General features: G+C 38.6%; 1 long non-coding RNA gene across 1 annotated transcript; it reads left to right on the forward strand.

Annotated features, from left to right (window-relative positions):
* Positions 1-10691: 10691 nt before the first annotated feature.
* LOC109615935 lies at positions 10692-12160 on the forward strand. Its single transcript, XR_002196937.2, has 2 exons — positions 10692-10795; positions 11095-12160. It is a non-coding gene; the product is annotated as an uncharacterized LOC109615935 (long non-coding RNA).
* The last annotated feature ends 8819 nt before the right edge of the window (positions 12161-20979 follow it).

Genomic DNA, 20979 nt, shown 5'->3' on the forward strand with positions numbered 1-20979 from the left:
ATAATGTGAACAATTCAATTGAAAAACAAACTGAAATCTTCGAGGGGGATAAATGAAGAATAAAAACCTTACAATAACCTGGTTGCATAAGTGTGTGCACACCCTCTCATCACTGGGTATGTGGCTGTGTTCAGAATTAACCAATCACATTCAAACTCATATTAAATAGAAGTCATTACACACCTGCCATAATTTAATGTGACTCTGAGAAAAAAGTTCAGCTGTTCTAGTAGGATTTTCCTGACATTTTCTTAGTTGCATCGCAGAGCAAAAGCCATGGTCCACAGAGATCTACCAAACCATCAGAGGGATCTAATTGTTGAACAATATCAGTCAGGATAAGGGTACAAAAGAATTTCCAAAGCATTATATATACCATGGAACACAGTGAAGACAGTCATCATCAAGTGGAGAAACTATGGCACAACAGAGACATTACCAAGAACTGGACATCCCTCCAAAATTGCTGAAAAGATGAGAGGAAAACTGGCCAGGGAGGCTTCCAAGAGGCCTACAGCAACATTAAAGGAACTGCAGGAATTTCTGGCAAGTACTGGCTGTGTGCTACATGTGACAACAATCTCCCGTATTCTTCATATGAATGGGCTATGGGGTTAGTGTGGCAAGACAGACATTTTTTTTTTTTACAAAAAAAGCCTGGCTGAAGTTTGCAAAAACAAACATTAAGTCCCCCAAAAGCATGTGGGAAAATGTATTATGGTCTGATGAAACCAAGGTTGAACTTTTTGGACATAATTCCAAAAGGTATGTTTGGCGCAAAAACAACACTGCACATCACCCAAAGAACACCATACCCACAGTGAAGCATGGTGGTGGCAGCATCATGCTTTGGGGCTGTTTTTCTTCAGCTGGAACCGGGGCCTTAGTTAAGGGTGGAGGGAATTATGAACAGTTCCAAATACCAGGCATTTTATGGAAAGCCATTTGGGTTAATTTGACATTATTTGTTATATATTTAGGGTAATTGTACTAAGTGTACTGAAATGCTAATTTATCACAATTTAGTAAACATTACTATTTAAATAGGACTTAAATACTATTTTGTTGTTATTTAGTGTATTGAAGTATGCTTAGGTAACACTTTAGTACCAACAAATTACACTTAAATGGATTACCAAATCATTGGTAATGAATATTGAATATATTTTTATTTCTGGTCATTGACCTTTGATCATTGATCTTTTGACAATAAACAAAATATTGCTACTGCTACTTTAAATATTAAGAGTGGATCAACATTTTGCAAGAAAACAAATAATGTATTGCATCCAAAAACAGGAAATATGAAATCTCACATTGAAATGTCATAAATGACATGGTTACTGTTGATCTGTTGTTTGGTCAAATAAAGCTATATTAATATTACTGTCTATGAAACAAGCTGATGCAACCCTTGATGATCTCTGTATTAAATTACAGTGTATGATATTGTTGACATCAAGGAAGTAACCCATTTGTATTATTATTTACATCCTTGTAGCCTGTATATCTCATTGAGGCTATACTGTAAATATTATTGTTTTGTTTATTTGTGTTACAAACAGTGAAGTCTTAGAAAGATATAACTGTCAAAAAAATGTTTTTAAGTCTGCCATGTGATTTGTGATTAATTGGTGCTGCGTTCAAAATATTTGTATGGTTCTGGCACTTTAACCCATGTTATGCTAAAAATATAGCAGAAAATCATTTGGAGGTAGTTCACACTTCTGTACATCAGGTGGCATGAGTGAGATGATTGAAAACTCCAAATACATTAATCAAACATAAAGCCTACTGTAAGTGCCTCGCACATCCTTAATTATCTCTTAATGTTTGAGTTGACTCAACAACTTAGTCTTTTTTAAGATTAAAATAGAAATTACTATCAAAAGGAGAAAGGTGTTAGGCAAAGACCCACCAATCCACATGGGCAGTATACTGTATTCTGGTTTCATCTGTTAATTTATTTTTGGAAATTAGGCCACTCAACATTGCTTTAGCTAATGATGGCCATTCGAGGCTTCATTACCGTTCTTCTAGCAGTAGGATATAATGCTAGCGGCGCTAACTCGGATTTCCTTTTTCAAAATAAAAGCCATCATTGAACTGTATAAGGCAATATAGTTAACAATCGTGTCTGTCAATCTAGTCTGTCATTTTATGTTTAATCTTGTATGTTTTTTTTTACCGGCTAAATTGTTAGCTATATTGCCTTATATATTTCAATGATGGCTTTTATTGTAATTAAGAAAATTGGAGTGCTGCCATCATCATATTCTTCTGTTAAAATAACGCTAACGAAGCCTAGTTTGCCCATCACTAGCTTGACTGTCTTGTAGCAGCAATGGGGGGCACAGAAAAGCTGGGAACCAATCAGATTTCTGGGGTGGAACGCGCCACTCTGTGCCCCTCCTTTCACTCCACCCCTACAATTTATAGGCCTTCTCAGATGAGAAACTACAATTCTCTAGTTGTGTTGTTTGAGAGTCATTTTGGTTGCAGTGGCTGCAACCCTATTGCGCACAGTACACATGAGCCTGGAACACCTTCCATTCGAATTTAACCTTGTGACAAGGACTTTACTAATGAACATTTTTGTTATCTAATTTGACCAAATTTCATAATGGCGAGGGGGCGCTTCTAATGCAGACAGGACATGAACTGAATATGGAAAGAAGTGGAATATTAGCCACAAAGACCAGATAACAAGGATCAATATTTTATCTGTATATCCACCTCTTAATTAGCTCATAAGCATTCAAAATGGTCAGTAGCTACATAACGTTAGCCAGCATGTCGAAGGTTGTTTAAATGATGTTTCCATGTTAGAGGCCAAACATTAGCTACTGAACACCTTTAACAGATAACAAATCAGCTACAGTTGCTAGTTTACATTTAGATAGTTGGTTATGGGACAGGCATGGTTCTTTGACAGAAGAGACAGAAGTCAGAAAGATGTTTGTAAATATTAAACCGTTTCAGCTACAAATATTTGGTATAATTCAAATAGAGAGAGCCAGTGAAACATGCTCTGACAGGCATAGATGAAGCTTCAGATGAATTTGTCCAGGGTTGTCAATGACGGTTGTCTCAACATCAACAGTGAAGAGGTGCCCTTCTAGGCAAAGTTCCTCCTGTGTCCAGTGTCAGTGTCTGATATGTATTTTTTTGTGTGCAATTGCCTAGAAGGCCAGCATCCCAGAGTCGCCTCTTCACTGTAGATGTTGAGATTGGCATTTTGTGGGTACTATTTAATGAAGCCGGTAGTTGAAGACCTGTGAGGCATTGGTTTCTAAAACTAGACACTAATGTGTTTGTCCTCTTGCCCAGTTTTTCACCAGGGCCTCCCACTCCTCTTTCTATTCTGGTTAGAGCCTGTTTCGCTGTTCTGTGAAGCAAGTACTACACATCCAGAAGTTGCCAAGAAACTTCAGTTTCTTCCTGACCATTTTTAGCCTGTAATCAAACCCACAAACCCTGCTGCTAAAAAATATGCTAAAATAGTCCAAAGAAGGCCAGTTTTAACGGTGCTACCGGTTTTCAACGTTGCTAACATAATCACAAATGAGTTTTCTAATGATCAGTTAGCCTTTTAAAATGATAAACTTGGATTAGCAAACAAAACATGCCAGTTAAACACAGGAGTTGCTGATTATGGGCCTCTGTATGCCAATGTAGATATTCCATTAAAAATCATCAATTTCTAGCTACAATAGTCATTTACAAAATTAAATTATTTACGATCAATTTGATGTTAATTTAATGCAAGGCCGTAATTACAATATAGGGGGACACATCGCCCCAATATTGAAATATGCTCAAAATGTGCAGTCGCTGTTCTGGAAATGTTTGCTTAACCTGGCTGTAAATGCTATTGGTATGTACAATGTCGAATACTGTACTGTCTCATTACTTTCAAATGTATTCAAAAGTGGAAACTAGAATGTAATATGAGTGTCTAATAATCTTCCTGGCGATTGTGACAGTATAAACTTAACATGTCATTTTGCGTTGGAACGGTAATGGTGGAAATAAATAATAGTTTGCTAAAAAGTTTCAGTAATTGCATGGAGTGTAAACAAAAGTTTTTGGTGAAAAATGGCTGATTTGCGAGTGCTAACCAATCAACCGTCAATAACGTTATCTATCATAGCTAAGTTACCTGGAAAGCTAATTAGCCACACATTAAACTAGCGACCAACAATGGTGCTCATGTGTCATGTGCGTATTCAACTAACGTTAACTTACCTGAAGGATTTTTAGATTTATTAGAATGCCCACGTGATGTCTGAGTAAAGTGTCAATAATTTATGTTGCACTGCATGTGTAATTTATGGAGACTGTATTCGTTTTTATTGATTGCATATTTGTATAGTATACTGTATACAGCAGTTGTATTTGCTTACTGTATGATAAATACCATTATTAGTGTTTGATTAAAGTGCAAGCAGTTTTATTTGTCAACTTTCATTCACAGTGAGTGTGATCATGAGCACGAGGAAGGGTGGCAGTGACATTCATCAGTTTTTTTGGCCAGCCTCAGAAACACAACTTGTTTGCTGATTTCATGTTCACTCTGGTGCGTTCAGAGTAAAGACAGAGAGGGACAGAGAGCATGAGGATGCCAACAGGGCAGGGAGAGCAGGTGACATGGAGGTGAGTGAGAAATAGCGCAAATATTGATGACTGATCTGATATCGCCATGTTGGTGTTTTTCTGAAGACATCATACTTAATGTTGGCACAACTGCGGTTAGGTTTAGGCACAGGTGTATCTGAGGTTAGGGTTAGTTCAAAGGGTCGGGAGCAGGAGAATATTCTATCTTTGGACTGGGGTAAACAACTTACTGCAGGTCAGTTGCAATGACGGTTCTGGAGCAACATTAATTATGATGTTGTAGCAACAACACCAGCACGGCAATATCAGATTGCGTGAATATAGATGGTTAAAAGTCTTATTTTAAACATTTTGTCAACATTTTTGAATGTTTTACTTGGGGGGGGGGACCCCCAGACCCCTGGCTGGTCCCCCCCAATGTTGACTTCCTGGCTACGGTCTTGATTTAATGAATACAAATAATATTTTTTTCTAAAACAAGGACATCTCTTGTTTCCATGTTTTTGAAGTGACTCCAAACCATTTGAAGGGTTGTGTATTTCCTTGGACACGTTGACCGTTGACTTATTGCTGACTTATTGCTGACTTATTGCTGACTTATTTATGAATTACATTAAAACACTAATTTCTCTTTCTCTGATGAACTGAAATGAGAGAACAGACTTTGGTAACAACTTTGTGTTTATGCAGCCGTCTGCACCTGTGATTACCCCTGGAACTACCCCTGCCCCAAGTACAGACTAAATAGTAACATGCATTGTTATTATCATAGTCAAATCAGATGATATTCTCTTGTCAGGTGTTGTCCCTCCTGAGCAACACGCTGCTCCTGCCAAGATTTTGCCTCCTCAGTTCTCCTGATGTCTTTGCCCAACCCCGTGCCCAGTAAAGCCCGATACCGCACTTCCTCTTGCTTTTGTAACACCCCAGCTAGATACCACATTCCCAACTGCTGCCACAGCCCTACCTACTGACAGTTCCTGCTGCCATTTCTAGTGAAACTAGAGGAGCAATTAATAAGCAAAGTGGTGACACGCAGCAGAACACTCAGTGCAACCCACCCAATCAATCTCCAGTGAGAAGTGTTTCAAATATGTGTTTCAGGCAGAACGCAGTGTTAAAGCCATGGATCATGCTAGGAGTCAGTGGTTCTTGGACCCATTGGCCTGACTGTTGCCCTCTGTGTGAGGCTTTGTGCATCCACAAGAGCCCTAAAATCCAGGCATGGGAGCCCTCTCAAGATGGTGCCTTGTCCAGCAGCAGTTGGTGTAAAACAATGGGCTGTGATGCAGGACGCCATTCTTAAAATTGCTCCAGGGGAGCAACAAAGTGCCAAGAGTCAGAACCTGTCAGAGTTTTGCGGGTTGTCAACCTCCCCGCTCTTCTACTGCCGGCAAATGAACTTGTCCAGGATGCCAATGTCCTCCCTGCTGTAGCTGCTAATTAGTACGAAGAAACAAAAGTTCTGTTATTGTTATTACATTTGTATTTCATTTTCGTTGATATTGCACTTGATAATTAGCAGAAAAGCTGAAATTCAAAATGTTTGTGTATGCATCTCTTTCTCTTTGTCTAATCCTAATTGAATCTGGAACTGTTCAAATCTTTTCAATAATAAATACCTTTTGATTACATTAGCAAATAGTTTTTTTTTCACCACGACAGACCGATACATCAACCGCATTACTGCAGAAGCTGCACCGATCCGTCTGTCAATCTCCCGTTCCTTCCTTCCCTCACTCGTGAACAGGACCCCTAGATACTTAAACTCCTCCACTTGAGGCAGGCACTCTCCACCAACCTGAAGTGGGCAAGCCAACCGTGTATGTGTCATTGTTTTAACCCCCTTCCTTTTCAGCATCAATTACTGTAATAAGAGAATATAACACTATGCATAATCCTGTAGGGATTAATCTCAGAACCAGCTGTGGAGCCAACCTTAGTCTCGGAGCCAACTGTTGAGGCTACCTTAGTCTCGGAGCCAGCTGTTGAGGCTACCTTAGTCTCAGAGCCAGCTGTGGAGCCAACCTTAGTCTTAGAGACAGTTGTGGAGCCAACCTTAGTCTCAGAGCCAGCTGTGGAGCCAACCTTAGTCTTAGAGACAGTTGTGGAGCCAACCTTAGTCTCGGAGCCAGCTGTGGAGCCAACCTTAGTCTTAGAGACAGTTGTGGAGCCAACCTTAGTCTCGGAGCCAGCTGTGGAGCCAACCTTAGTCTCGGAGCCAGCTGTGGAGCCAACCTTAGTCTCGGAGAAAGTTGTTGAACCTTATCAACCTTATTCTGAAAACCAGCTGTAGCAACAGCAGCAGATGGGTTCAACCATCCAGATACAGTGTCTGGTGAGCAGGTCCACCCTCTGAGCCTTCCTGTCATTGACACAATACACTTGAGGTTAGAAGAATAATTAAATAGCTCATTATCCTAAATTTGATAAATTTAGGAGTGTTGTGTTATTTGTGTGGTATTATCCCTTGTTTTTAGCATTTATTTATTTGCTGTGTTGTGTTGTAACTTCTTGTTACTGGTGTGGACTAATACTCCCCCATCTGGACTTTTGCAGTATTGCATGCCCTACATTCAACTTGATCTTCCTACACCCATAAGCACTTAATTATAGAAACAAAAATATACAAAATGTATGACATGTTAACATTGTTATCATTTTCTATGCATTTCTAGGAGACCTATAGGAATAATTGGCCGTGGAAAGATGTTCATATGGAATCATAGGAACTTGCGTGCTGAAGTCAGTCTCAATTCATGTTAACTTCTTCATAATTCTAGCTCTCTAATATAGCCAGAAACTTTGAATGCTTTACTGCAATAGAAGTATCTGCCAGCAACTAACCAGATCATCTGACTGGCATATTGCATCTATATTAAATAAAAATACAAATGCATGCAAAAATTTCAAAGACATTACTGAGTTTACAGAAATCAGTCAATTGAAATTACTTCATTTGACATTTTGTGTTTGGAACTTTCCTTCATTTAACATGAAAGCTAGCCCGACAACATTCAAAGATTGCACAACTTTTCTGTTTTTTTATCTCAGCAGAATATGTTTTGTACACTTCTGCTGCGGCTGTCAGCAGTTACATGACGAATGAAGGACATCCCCAAAACATACCAACCAACCAAATTTCACACTTTGGGTGATATGCAAGTTCCTTTATTTCAAAAAATCTTTCTCTTGCACATCCATGTCTACCTCCTGAACACTGTTTCCTATCTGTCTGTGTTTTTTTCTTCATTATGGTGAACATCTTTTGTAATCCACTGTAGAGATCTTCCTTGGTCTACCAGGTTTTTTGCTATTGCTGAGGTCACCAGTACTTTCCTCTTAATTATATTAATATGTTGATTTTGGCATGTTTTATTAATGTCTCTGTCATCATAACACTGTAACGTGTATTTTGATCTCTAACGTTCAGAACATAATATGCAGGTGATGTGTTATGTGTAAAATACGGCTCCGGAAAAAGTCAAGAGACAACCTGAATCTTTTTCTTTCCTTTCCAAAAAGGTTGAAAAGGAAGGTTTTGAGTGAGGAACAGAAGGGTTAAAATTAAGAGACCACTGCAAATCAAACTTCTGTTCTTCACTCAAACTTTCCTTTTCAACTTTTTTGTAAAGGAAAGAAAAAGGTGCAGTGGTCTCTTAATTTTTTCCAGAGCTGTATGCTGTGATGGCAGGGTGGCAGATGGAACACATGACTCGTTCATTCTGCTGAACAACAATGATGGCATATGTACCTAGGCTTCATGAGGGAACCGTTGAAGATGGAGCGCATATTGATGATTGTTGACTACACTCACTTGAAGTGCAGCATATTTGCCAATGCTTAAGATACTTCAATATCTGAGCAGCCCACACATTGTATTTATTTTATCTAGAGAGGATAGCGGGTCTCTGTAGATTAGGTAAGTTAGGGGATTTTGTTTTACTTTGGGCCACTCAGCTCCTTTTCCCACATTATCATATTTGAGTTTTAAAATAGACCTGGTTTAAACAGCACTACAGTTGTCTGTCCTCCTTGTCCACACCCATGACCCCAGTATGGTATATTTGCAGAGCGCAAAACGTGGGGGTTCCTGAATATTTACGCGCGCTGAATATAAAGTTACGCCCACTGATGTTCGCCATTGGTTAGGGTTAAGGTTAGGGTTTGACCAATGGCAAACATCAATGGCCGGAACGTTATGTTCAGGAAGACCCCATTCTAAGAGCCATAGTTCACCCATAATAAGTAACACCCCCGACTTGCGCTCAGCTATTATACCCTGCTCCACCACCCCACCACCACACCCACTTTGCAGAGCGCCCACGTGTGGCGATGTGTTATGGTCTCCTCCGCCAAGAGGTGGAGGAGACCACATGGTAAGCTAGGAAGAACAGAGTGAGGCAAAAAAAAGAAAAACATTAAATGCTTGGTTAAGCTAGGAAGAACAGAGTGAGGCAAAAAAAAGAAAAACATTAAATGCTTCCACTAAACATTTGACACTATAGCAGCTGTACCTCTATGGAAAAATATTTTTCTTTAATTTGTAGGTTGCGTTATTGTATTTCATGCTACTGCATTGTTTATTCCCCACAGGCTTAAGGCATGATTTTGACCATATATGGTTAATTTGGGGTATGTTGAAATGCAAACAGCCAAGTTCACTGACTCTAAGAAGTATTATCAACGTGATCTCCTACCGGATGAAAGTTGTAGAATTGTTTGAAAAATCAAACAAATATATACAATCGTTTCTATACAATAAAGATAAGAGCCCCAGGCAGAAAATATAAAAAACAGTGGTTGCACCAAAATTACATAACATTTTGTTTCACTATTTCAGAAGGATTTTTCAATGTCATAGTGTGACATTATCATACACAAAAAGGTCAACATAATAAGTGAACTGCCTCTTTAACAGACTTTTATTTCCTGTGACCACAGTGTTTTAAGACAGGGAAGTGAAGTGAGGAAGTGTTTTTTTTTTTTTTGTTTCATAGAAGTTAACTTGTTTTCACTCCCACACCCTGTGAAATGAAGCTGTGAATTTATTTATAGTAATATACTGTATGTATCCCTGAATTGACACATGAAGAATTTTTTTCAATGGTAATAGATTAAATTATTGAAAACATCAACCATAGCTTTTTAGATATTTCATAGACTTAAATCAAGTTATATGATTTATGCATAGTGTTATCAAGCCTCAAATAAAGTTATAATACAAGTAACAAAGCAGGCAACTGAAGGATAGAACAGAAGCTATTAGCTGTGCCTGACTACAAATACATTTTCACAGTTGAATGATTTTACTAATTTGGTTATTATATCAGATATCATATTTGCAGGGTTGTTCTATGTGTATTGTAGAACATTACCCAATAGTCGATATCCCTGAGTTCCAAGTTCAAACAAACTATTCTAATTATTTTATTCATGTTCATTATTTTGTTCTTCTATGACAGTGTTGAAGTAGTACCTCAACCTTTCCAGTAGATGGCAAGATGAATGGCCTGTTATAAGTACTAACCCAATGGATCCTGTTATTTTAGTATTATCGTATCTGAATCAGAATTATCAAAATATCTTCAAAATAAACAGCCAGATCCTTCTGATCCTGTATTGTAAAAAAAAAGGAGCATGAAAGAATTTGGATAATTATGATCCAATTTAAAACCTTTGGAAAGCTGGCACTATTGTATTGTCAAGTTATTGCATTTGTACTTCAAGGACTGTGTGAGAGTCAGGCCAAAAAATATCCATGTTTGATCCAACAGCTGTGGCCTGAACAGCCAACAAATAATACAATGTAATATGCATGGATCTGAAACTGAATTGCATTGACAAAGAGACTTATATGAAGGAATACCCTTATGATTAACCCTGTCAAACTATGCAATGGTCCTAAGCTAAATTTCCAACTGCCAACTGATGCATTTCACAACCCAGATATGTTGTCACTTCGGTTTCAGATATTTCCTGCTAGCTAGCCTTGCAGATATCTTCCTCATTTTAGCTTCCTCTTTGTGATGTCAATGCTTATTAATGATCAGACATGTTGTCACATCCACAGTATCAGCAGTGTCTCTGTCCCTCTTGGTCCAAGACGTGAACATGACGAAGGAATCCTTATGCAGACACTAAACATTCACCATTTCTAGAAATTCCAATCACTCAGGTATGACAAAATGCTGTTTCATGGTATTTGTAATTAATCAAAAATATGTAACTAATTTGTACAACTTTAATACATGTACATACAATGAAGTATGATCTGTTGTTATTTTTACTCTTTCTAGTAAATGTTTCTTTTGACAAAGATATTAATGTAACTGTCTAAATACTGGATAGAGGTATGTCCAGCTTACTTGTTTCAGTGAAGTACTGATAAAGAAAAGTCCATAAATACCAAATGTTTGAACAATGAATATGTTTGTGCTTAAACATTACACAATGTAATTTATTTCCTTACTACAGGCACTTCATCTGCAAATCTGAGATCAGGCCCCCCACTTAGTGTATTTGACAAGCTGAGTTGGACACTCAGTATGACAGGGTGTCAGTTTGTCAAATACCCCAAGTGAGGAGTCACTTGTCTGCTGAGCATTTCCCACCAGACAGAATTCAAAGAAGATCACCTCATGAATATGAATCACTGTTAGGCCATAAATGTTCTAAAGCAAAAAACGATTTAAATACTGACTGTTTATATTGTGAGCGATAGCGTACATTGTCACTAACGTGTTATGTCTGTGAAAATTTCAAGATAGCCCTCGTTACACTTTGTAACATATGTTTGTCCCTGTATTGTATAGTGCATAAGCACTGGGTTATAGAATATTGAGGTCCCTGGATATACATAAAAAATTTGTATAGATAAGTATAAATAACTAGAAATAGTGTAATGATATACCTTTTATTTTTTGGTTGGACTGTGTTTTTTGGACAGGAACGTAGAAAAAGATAGAAAATAGTTTTTGCTGACAGTGGGCCAGATTCAAACACATGCTAACAGCATGTTAACAGCAGTTAATGTGCACTGCTAGAGGCCTAGCCTTAAACCACAGGACCATGGTAGGCCACATGATTGAATGTCTACATCTAACTTTAGGTTTATAAACCCTTAATGTAGACTTGCGTTATAAACCTTTGATGTAGACCTACATTATACACCCTTAATACAGACCTACATTATCCACAAGAGTGACTGACCCTCTAAAAAGGTAATAGTAATAACGTTGTTATGCACTGGTGTGGTGAATGGTTGCACATTTTTAGGTTGGCTCATGTAGGTAGTCTATCTAAACTTGTTGTAATCATGCAGTCATAATGGCTGAATATCGACTGGGGCACCTACCCAAGGGGCCTGACCGCCATGGGGCCCCATTGATGTTGATGTGGTTTATATTTATGGATTACTCTTTATGTCCTTTGGCTAATTGAATAGCCTTGCATTTAATTTGTTATAAAATTGTTGAAGGTTCTCTTTTTTCTATGGAAAATTATGTATTAATGATAAAATAAAAACAATGATAAAACTGTGTAGAATTGCAGGAAATGACCTCAAAACACTACTCTTTATCTGTCAATCCCACATGCCTTCCTGTGCTCACAAAGCCACATGTGCTTGAGTAAGAGCGGATGTCTGTGCAATCGTGTGATTAGATAGCAGTGTGTGACTCACTTAGACCCAATTCAGACTTGAGATAAGTAGACTTAACATATACTTCAGTAAAGATTTTTTTTATGTCTTAAGTTGCCTAAAGCCTGAACAAGACCCACACCGAACAGCAATTGAATTCATTATAGGGAGTCATTATGCATCAGTATCATGTGAGGGGTTGTCAAGTAAATACTTATAGTTTACTTTTGATGTCTGTTTGATGTGTGTTTGTGGTTGGTGTCCTGCTGGAAAACGCACAACACGTTTTTGGAAACCAGGTTCATGATGGCTCACATACATTCAAGGCTCCCAATACCAGAGACAGAAAAACAACTCCAGAGCATACAGTAATCAAACCTCCTTATGCTTCATTGCAGGGAGGGTGTAAATTGATGATTTGTGGGTCAGTACCCACATAAAAAATATTAGAATTTACTATAGTGTGCTGTAGAACAGTATCCTCTATAAGTTAATGATTATGATAAGTACTTACTATCAAATGCATTGAAGTATCGCTGGAGAGTAGTACTTACTATAATATTAGAGTAAACTGAAGAATACTATGCTACACACAATGGTATCCCTCAATCATTTAGTGTTTACCAGAGAATGTTGTATACAGTGCCATACAATACTAAACACTGTTTTAATATTATTGAATTTACATGTGCCTTACCTAAAGCTATGACACATTCTACCATGGACTATATATTGTGTTCTGCGAACATCTTAGAAAAGAGTAGACATTTTGAAATTAAAGTTAGAATATGCATTTATATTTATTTAAAATCTTACCAATAAGTCTTGGCCAATTTGCTTGAATAATGTTTGTCCAGTATGTATCCTCAAGGAGAAATCCCCTAAAAAAAATGTAAGCAAGAAAACTACAAATTTTATTCAACTCTATTCACTGCATGGGTTTAGTGTAAAAATATATCAAATAGTAATAGTACATTAGTAAAAAGTGGTTGAAAATAGATTTAAATTAAATGTAGAAAAGGCACTTGAAAACTAAGTTCCTAATGATACATTTTTCAACCATGTTTTAAATCATGTTAGATATTTTACAACGCTCTGCTTTGCAGGTCGTCATTTATTTTAAATGACGACCTGCCCAAAGGATTTAATTACTAGATGTCAAGAATGTGTAGGCCTACTGTATTTTTTACTTATACACAAATAAAACAAACAAATTGTAGTATTCTGAATGTTGTTGTATGAATGTATGTTTTGTTATGAATAATCTCATATAGATGAATTAAGGACAAGAGAACATCTGTGTTTAGATTCTCTCAGGAAGTCACGCTCTGTCAACCTCAGGAATGTGTGATTGATCACTGGGTATGGGGTTTGCTGTGAAAGAGTGGTCTCTGTGTCATAGAATTTAAATGCATTGTAGACACGCCTACGTTATATCAATGAGCAACCATCTATATGATTAGATGATAATGGAACATACGTACAAATTGTGCTGTAATTTTCAATGAATAAGTATCACTCCCTTCACTCAACCAGGTACACTATTATTATTTCACCACCATACAAACTGCTAATATCTAACAAAATCCAAAAAAAACTTAAAACATATCCAGGCAAAACACATATCCAGACAAGCAGTGTAGGCTTTAGGAGCAATCAGAGTGAAATATGCACACACCTCCACAACTACCTTAGTACTGCAGAAACTACAGGGACAAACAACACAGGCATTGACACGGTACATCCACCCAACAATTTTCTATGAGTTCACACCACTTGGGGGACTCCTGGACAGAAAATTGGAGACAGGTGGTACTAGCCTGGGACACTAGCTGGCACAAGTTCTCCTCTGGGTGATAACAGTCATGTTGTGAGCGGCACACTATAATATTTTACAATGAATTAATTTCATCTTTCTGTTGAGTTTATCCCTCTGTTGTAAAAGGTAGAGGAGTTTAAGTAACTCACCACAATAAGCTGACAAGACAGTACTGTAATATAGATAGCGCATCTACAAAGCTGTACACGTTTACTGTGTGACTGACTGAAAACATTAATACAATCACTGGCTGCTTTTAGGAACACCTGCCTGTTGACACAAAACTTACTTAAACAACTTCTCTTTACAACATTGGTGTGTGGAAGGGCATCTCTAAAGTGAATGGATACTAAATAGTGGTACATGAAGTCTCCAGTGAGTGTGTTCTGTGTATAATAATCTGTTAAAAAGATAGCTTGGTGGTGTTTCTGGTCACCTTCTGGTCACCTTCACACCCCCGGGCCAGGCTACACATAATCATAAACCGTGCTGTAGAGATGAGTTTTTAGTAGACACTTGAAAGTTTGCACTGAGTTTGCATTTCTAACCTTAATTGGCAGATCATTCCATATTAGTTTGTTTAGAAATTCTAGGTACAGTTAAAAGGCCTGCATCTTATGATCGTAGGTTACGTGTCGGTATGTATGGCTGGATCATTTCAGCAAGGTAAATAGGAGTAAGTCCATGTATTGATTTATAGGTTAACAGTAAAACCTTAAAATCAGCCCTAACCCTAATAGGCAGCCAGTGTAAGGATGCTAGGACAGGAGTAATGTGTTCAAATGTTTTTGTTCTAGTTAGGATTCTAGCAGCCATGTGCAGCTCTAATTGAAGTTTATTTATTGATTTGTCAGGGTAACCAGAAAGAAGAGCATTGCAGTAATCTAGTCTAGAAGTAACGAAAGAATGGATTCGTTTTTCTGCATCAGTTTTTGATATAAAGTTTTCAGATTTTTGCAGTGTTTCGAATATGAAAATAAGCAACTCTTGAGACATATTTTCATGTTCATCAAAGGAGAGGTCAGGGTCAAGGGTAACGCAGAGGTTTCTTACAGTTTTTTGGGATATGACCATGCAGCCGTCAAAGTTCACAGTGAGATCTGCTAACAAAGCTCTTTGTTTCTTGGGTCCTAAAACGAGCATTTCTGTTTTTCTTGAGTTTAAGAGCAAGAGGTTCTCTGTCATCCACTTCCTAAAATCTGAAACGCATGCTTCCAAAGTAGCAAATTTTGGGGCTTCTCCATGCTTCATTGAAATATATAACTGCGTGTCATCAGCATAATAGTGAAAATGTACATCTCTGTTAGATACTGTAAACGCATCTCACTTGCAATATGAAGTGGAAATAGTGGTCTTCATAAAACATGGTGTTGCCGGGTTCCTGTGGGAAGGAGAGAAATCACGCAAAAAATAATCTGTTATTAAAGATATTCAGAAATTGCTATTTCTTGGGTATCTTGGAGCAGTATCTTGCATGCTTATCAGACAAACATACAGCAATGATAATATCGCATTAACTTCCCTGCAACCATGATGGTCAACATTTAAACGGGATAATTACTATTTTGGCTACATTACACTAGGGTCTTGAAAACAATGACATTATTAAAGTAGGCAAATATTTATAAGAAAACAACTTTGCCATCAAATGTATTATGACGAATGGCAATGACTGAATCTTCAGCGCCTGAGGACGCATTGAGCACCGTAGCGCCGGCAGGGTTCTATTTCATAGCAACGCACAAGAACCGCCCGCCCACTTGTAGGCTACCTTTAACGTCTAGGTTCCCACGCGCGCACATTCGCGAGCAAGAGAGATAGATTTATAAAAAAAATTTAAGCCAAGAGAAAAGAGCAATAAAAGTCGGCATTAAGTGCAAAAGTAACAGATTCCCTCATTTACCAGCACTGAAAAGTTGACAGCCCTATCTAAAATGATAGCTAGAGAACGGAAACTAGATGTGCAAAGAAACGCCCTTTATGCACTTATTAGCACCGGTGTCAATACTTTGCTGCCATTTCGCCATTACAGTTGTACTCCTTAGCCTTCCTGTATAAATGCAGGAAGTACAACTGTAATACAGAAAGGCTAAAGAATTTCTGTGATGAACCAGCACGGTTGGACAGACATACACGCTCCTCTTGGACAGACATACACTTTTCTTTTGCTTAAAAAATCTTTGCGGAGTCAGCCTTGGATTGACTTCCGTGGTCGCGGAACTTCAGTTGTAAAATGTACTGAAATGTCACGGCGCATTTAAACAAATACCTACCTCAATTCGGCATAAATCCACTGAAAGGGATTACGGCTCCTTGTGAGGAAAAACAAGATGCAACTCCTCTCCATTCCCTATAGTCTCCAACCTGTCACCTTATTCTGAAATGGATTAGGCTACTGATTTCCCCCCTCATCAATCTACACACAATACATGATAATGACAATGCAGAAACAGTTTCAGCCATTTTTGCACATTTATAAAAAATAATTCTAAACAGAAATCACGTTTACACAAGTATTCAGACCCCTTCATTCTATATAATTAGAGTAAGGTTGTAATTTACCAAAATCTGGAAATTGTCCAGGGGTCTGAATACTTTCGGGATGCACGATTAGTTGGAAACAGTGAATCTGGCATGTAGGGAGGGCGAGTAAAACAGATTTAACTAGTCAAATCTGTGATTATTGCTGAAGGCATATTGTTACAGATTCATTCCGAGCAAGGATGTTGAGGTAGTCTCCAGTTAAATTGCATGCATTCGTTTTTTTGGGTATGAAGGAGTAGATTGATGTCAAAGTCATGTTGGATTTCATTAAAGCTATGTTGTAGACACAATACAAAAATGTATTCAGTTAGGGACCTGTTCTATTCACGAGAGAGTCATCAGCAACAAGGTGGTTGAGTGAATTATCGTCAGCAAGCACAACATTAAAGTTTAATTGGCCAGCAGCATCCAGGGAAGAGCAACTGGCCAGTGAGGTCCTTGGAAGTGCAATTGACCAGTGTCGTTCATGTGTCTGACTTGTCTTGTCATGCTGTAACAACTCTGTTGTGGCTTGGAAGCCTGTGAACTCGATGGAGATAGAGAAGAAAGTCTGCTCAGTATTGTGGTCTAGACTTCCTGGTTGATTGAGCAGCCTGTTAAGAACCTGCAGAAATACTGTTGTGCTCAAAAGTTTGCATACCCTTGAAGAATTGATAATATCAATCAATCAATTTTATTTATAAAGCCATTTGTGCAACAGCAGTTGTCACAAAGTGCTTTTACAGAGACACCCGGCCTTAAACCCCAAGGAGGAAACAACAGTAGTGTTGAATTTCATAATACAGCTCTGGAAAAATTTAAGAGACCACTGCACCTTTTTCTTTCCTTTCCTAAAAAGTTGAAAAGGAAAGTTTTGAGTGAGGAACAGAAGCATTCAATTTGCAGTGGTCTCTTAATTTTAACCCTTCTGACTGTGATGATTTTAGAGCTCACACACCCCCAAAACATCAGTGAGCCACCACTATGCTTCACAGTGGGGATGGTATTCTGTTCACTATAGGCCTTGTTGACCCCTCTCCAAACATAGCACTTATGATTGTGACCATAAAGCTCTATTTTGGTGTGCCAGAGGCTGTGAGGCGTGTCAAGGTGTTGTTGGACATATTGTAACCAGGCTTTTTTGTGGCATTGTCGCAGTAAAGGCTTCTTTCTGGCAACTTGACCATGCAGCTCATTTTTGTTCAAGTATCGTCGTATTGTGCTCCCTGAAACAACCACAGCGTCTTTTTCCAGAGCAGCCTGTATTTCTCCTGAGGTTACCTGTGGGTTTTTCTTTGTATCCCGAACAATTCTTCGGGCAGTTTTGGCAATGCCAGATTTCTTGGTATTTGTGACCTTGGCTTATTATCAAGAGATCCTTGAATTTTACACTTCTTACTAAGTGATTGAACAGTACTGACTGGCATTTGCAAGGCTTTGGAAATCTTTTTATATCCATTTCCATCTTTATAAAGTTCCATTACCTTGTATCTCTGGTCTTTTGACAGTTCTTTTCTGCTCCCCATGGCTCAGTATCTAGCCTGATCAGTGCATCCATGTGAAAGCTAACAAACTCATTGATTATTTAAACACAGACACTAATTGCAATTTAAAAAGGCACAGATGTGGGAAATTCACCTTTAATTGCCATTTTCACCTGTGTGTGTCACCTTGTGTGTCTGTAACAAGGCCAAACATTAATGTAAACATTTGGGTGATTTCTGTTTATCATTAAGAATGAAAAAGGAGCCAAACAACTATGCCATAATAAATGGCTGCATATGATCACTATCCTTAAATAAAAGACAGTTGTTTTTTTTGCATTATCAGTCATATTTTCAAAATCAATGTCAAAATGTCATAGTTTCTGCCAGGGTATGCCAACTTATGAGCACAACTGTATCTAAACATCAATTGTTCAGAATCCACCAGGAATGTCTGTGATGAAGCAGGGCCACAAATAAAATATCACAAAATTGGGGGAAAAAGTAAAATAAATGCAAAGAGAACCCCAAAACATTTAAGTAGCATGGCCTTGTCACAGAGACCATTCCCAGCTGCAGCCATGTCCGTGTCACCTGCAGTCGACAGGCGCATCACAGTCCGGTTGAGGTATGTGCCACATATACTTGCATTCAAAGGTTTGGTGTAAATTTTCCTTGTTTGGTCTCATTTGGCATTTCATTTTCAATGTCATGCCCCTCTTTGTGGTAACCAAAACTCAAATGTTAATTCAAATGTGAAAAAGGAGAAACAGCGCCACTCTTTACAATTGAATTTCCACGCTTGAATGCTGTTTTCCTAACTTAATGAAAATGACATTGAAATGTGATTGCATTTTAATTTTCATATGGCCCTGTCAGTCATTCTCCGAAGGTGTCATTCTCACAATGTTTAATGTGCCAACCGGAAGTAAGTAAGCTACAATCATAGATGCATATGTACAATGGCAACTGCAGGGCTAGTGCAAGCAATGTTGTATTTCACAGATCATATTGAAAGCAAAATGATTTCCTGGTCGGATGCTCATGACAGTATACAAATTATTATTGAAACTAAACTGCATCTGTTACTTCTCGATTAGATTACTGCAATGCTTACTGCTTCTTTCCGGTTACCCTGATAAATCAAAAAATAAACTTCAATTAGTGCTGCACACAGCTGCTAGAATCCTAACTAAAAATTTTTTTTTTCAACACATTACTCCAGTACTAACCTCTTTACACTGGCTGCCTGTTAGGGTTAGGGCTGATTTTAAGGTTTTATTTTTAACCTTTAAATCAATACATGGACTTACTTGCTCCTACTTACCTCGCTGAAATGATCCAGCCATACATACCTACACATAACCTTAGATCGCAAGATGCATGCCTTTTAATTGTACCTAGAATTTCTACACAAACAGCTGGAGGCAGGGCCTTCTCTCATAGACATCCACTACTGTGGAATGATTTGCCATTTAAGGTTAGAAATACAAACTCAGTGCAAACTTTCAAGTGTCTACTAAAGAATCATCTCTACAGCATGGTCTATGATTAAGTTTGGTCTTGCCCAGGGGCATGCAGGTGACCAGAAAGGCTTGATACTCTCCACCCTTGCTGTCTTGCCAGGTTGGCTCTCATCGCCACTGGGATGCCCTCCCTCCGATGCCATTCGGGGGCGGAGTCACTGGCTTGTTGTTGTTTCTTTGTGGCACACTTGTGCAATTGGGCTGTACTCCGCTGGCAATACTCGGCCCTCATTCAGGGTGGTTGCGGTTGGTGGGTGTCCCTTTGGTTGATGCTTGGCAATGTGGGAGAATTGATTTCCTGCCTGTTGGGCCCTGTCTGGAGCCTCCCCCGGAGAGGGCCACAGTGTCACTGGACCCCCCCTGTCTCAGCCCCAAGGTCTTACGCTTCTATATTATTGTGCTGGGGGAGTAGGGTCAGTTCTCCATCTCCACTATACATCCTTGTATATCTAAGACAGGGGTGTCCAAACAATTCCACGGAGGGCCGTGTGTCTGCAGGTTTTTGGTTTTTCCTATAAATTGGTTCCCAGTTCACACCTACAAACCAGGTGAGGGTAGAATCTAAACAATTAGTAACCTAATTAGTCAATCAAGTACAAGGAGAGTGAAAAACCTGCAGACACACTGCCCTCTGTGGAATGGTTTGGACACCCCTGATCTAAGGAATTCATTTTCAAAATGTTCCCTGTCTCCTGTTGATTTAAACTTAGGAAGACATGAGGTCTTGAGTACCAGGCTTGAAAGACTCGTTGCTGTCCCTGCCCAAAGTCCTCCTGGTTGTGTTGCAGTTGAAGACGATACCTGATGATTTCAGCTGCCACTTTGCTGATATTTTACAAATCTTAGGTTTTCAGATAACCAAGGAAGGCAACCCAATAATTGAAACTTACAGATCTTAATCTAAGAATGAGAAAGCCATGAACCAATGCGACCAGCACAGCCTTGTGGACCAGTCATGCTCTTGCACTGCCGGGTAAATTCTATTTATATAGCTATTGTAGAACTCTTTTCAGTCAACATCATCATATCAATTTCAGCAGAAAGCCATCTGTTAAAGTTAAGCCTATGAATGCCCTGACAACAAGCTTAGAGGTAGCTAACGATGTAGATGTAGCAGTAGCAAGTAAATCATATTAATGGTCACATTAGCATAAATAAATATAACATCATTATTTTTTAACACATTGGTTGTGTCATTGGTTTGCTTCATTCATGAATGTATGAAGCAAGTTCTGTTGGTATGTCCAATGACTAGGACAAAACATTTTAGGCACCATTATTTTTCATAATCAGATTTATTAAGTCTGGGCATCCCTGCTTAGACTGCTGCCCCCGCGACCCGGCCCCGGATGAAGCGGAAGAAGATGA

The sequence above is a fragment of the Esox lucius genome, chromosome 7 (genome assembly GCF_011004845.1).
Source record: "Esox lucius isolate fEsoLuc1 chromosome 7, fEsoLuc1.pri, whole genome shotgun sequence".
Classification (NCBI taxonomy): Eukaryota; Metazoa; Chordata; class Actinopteri; order Esociformes; family Esocidae; genus Esox; species Esox lucius.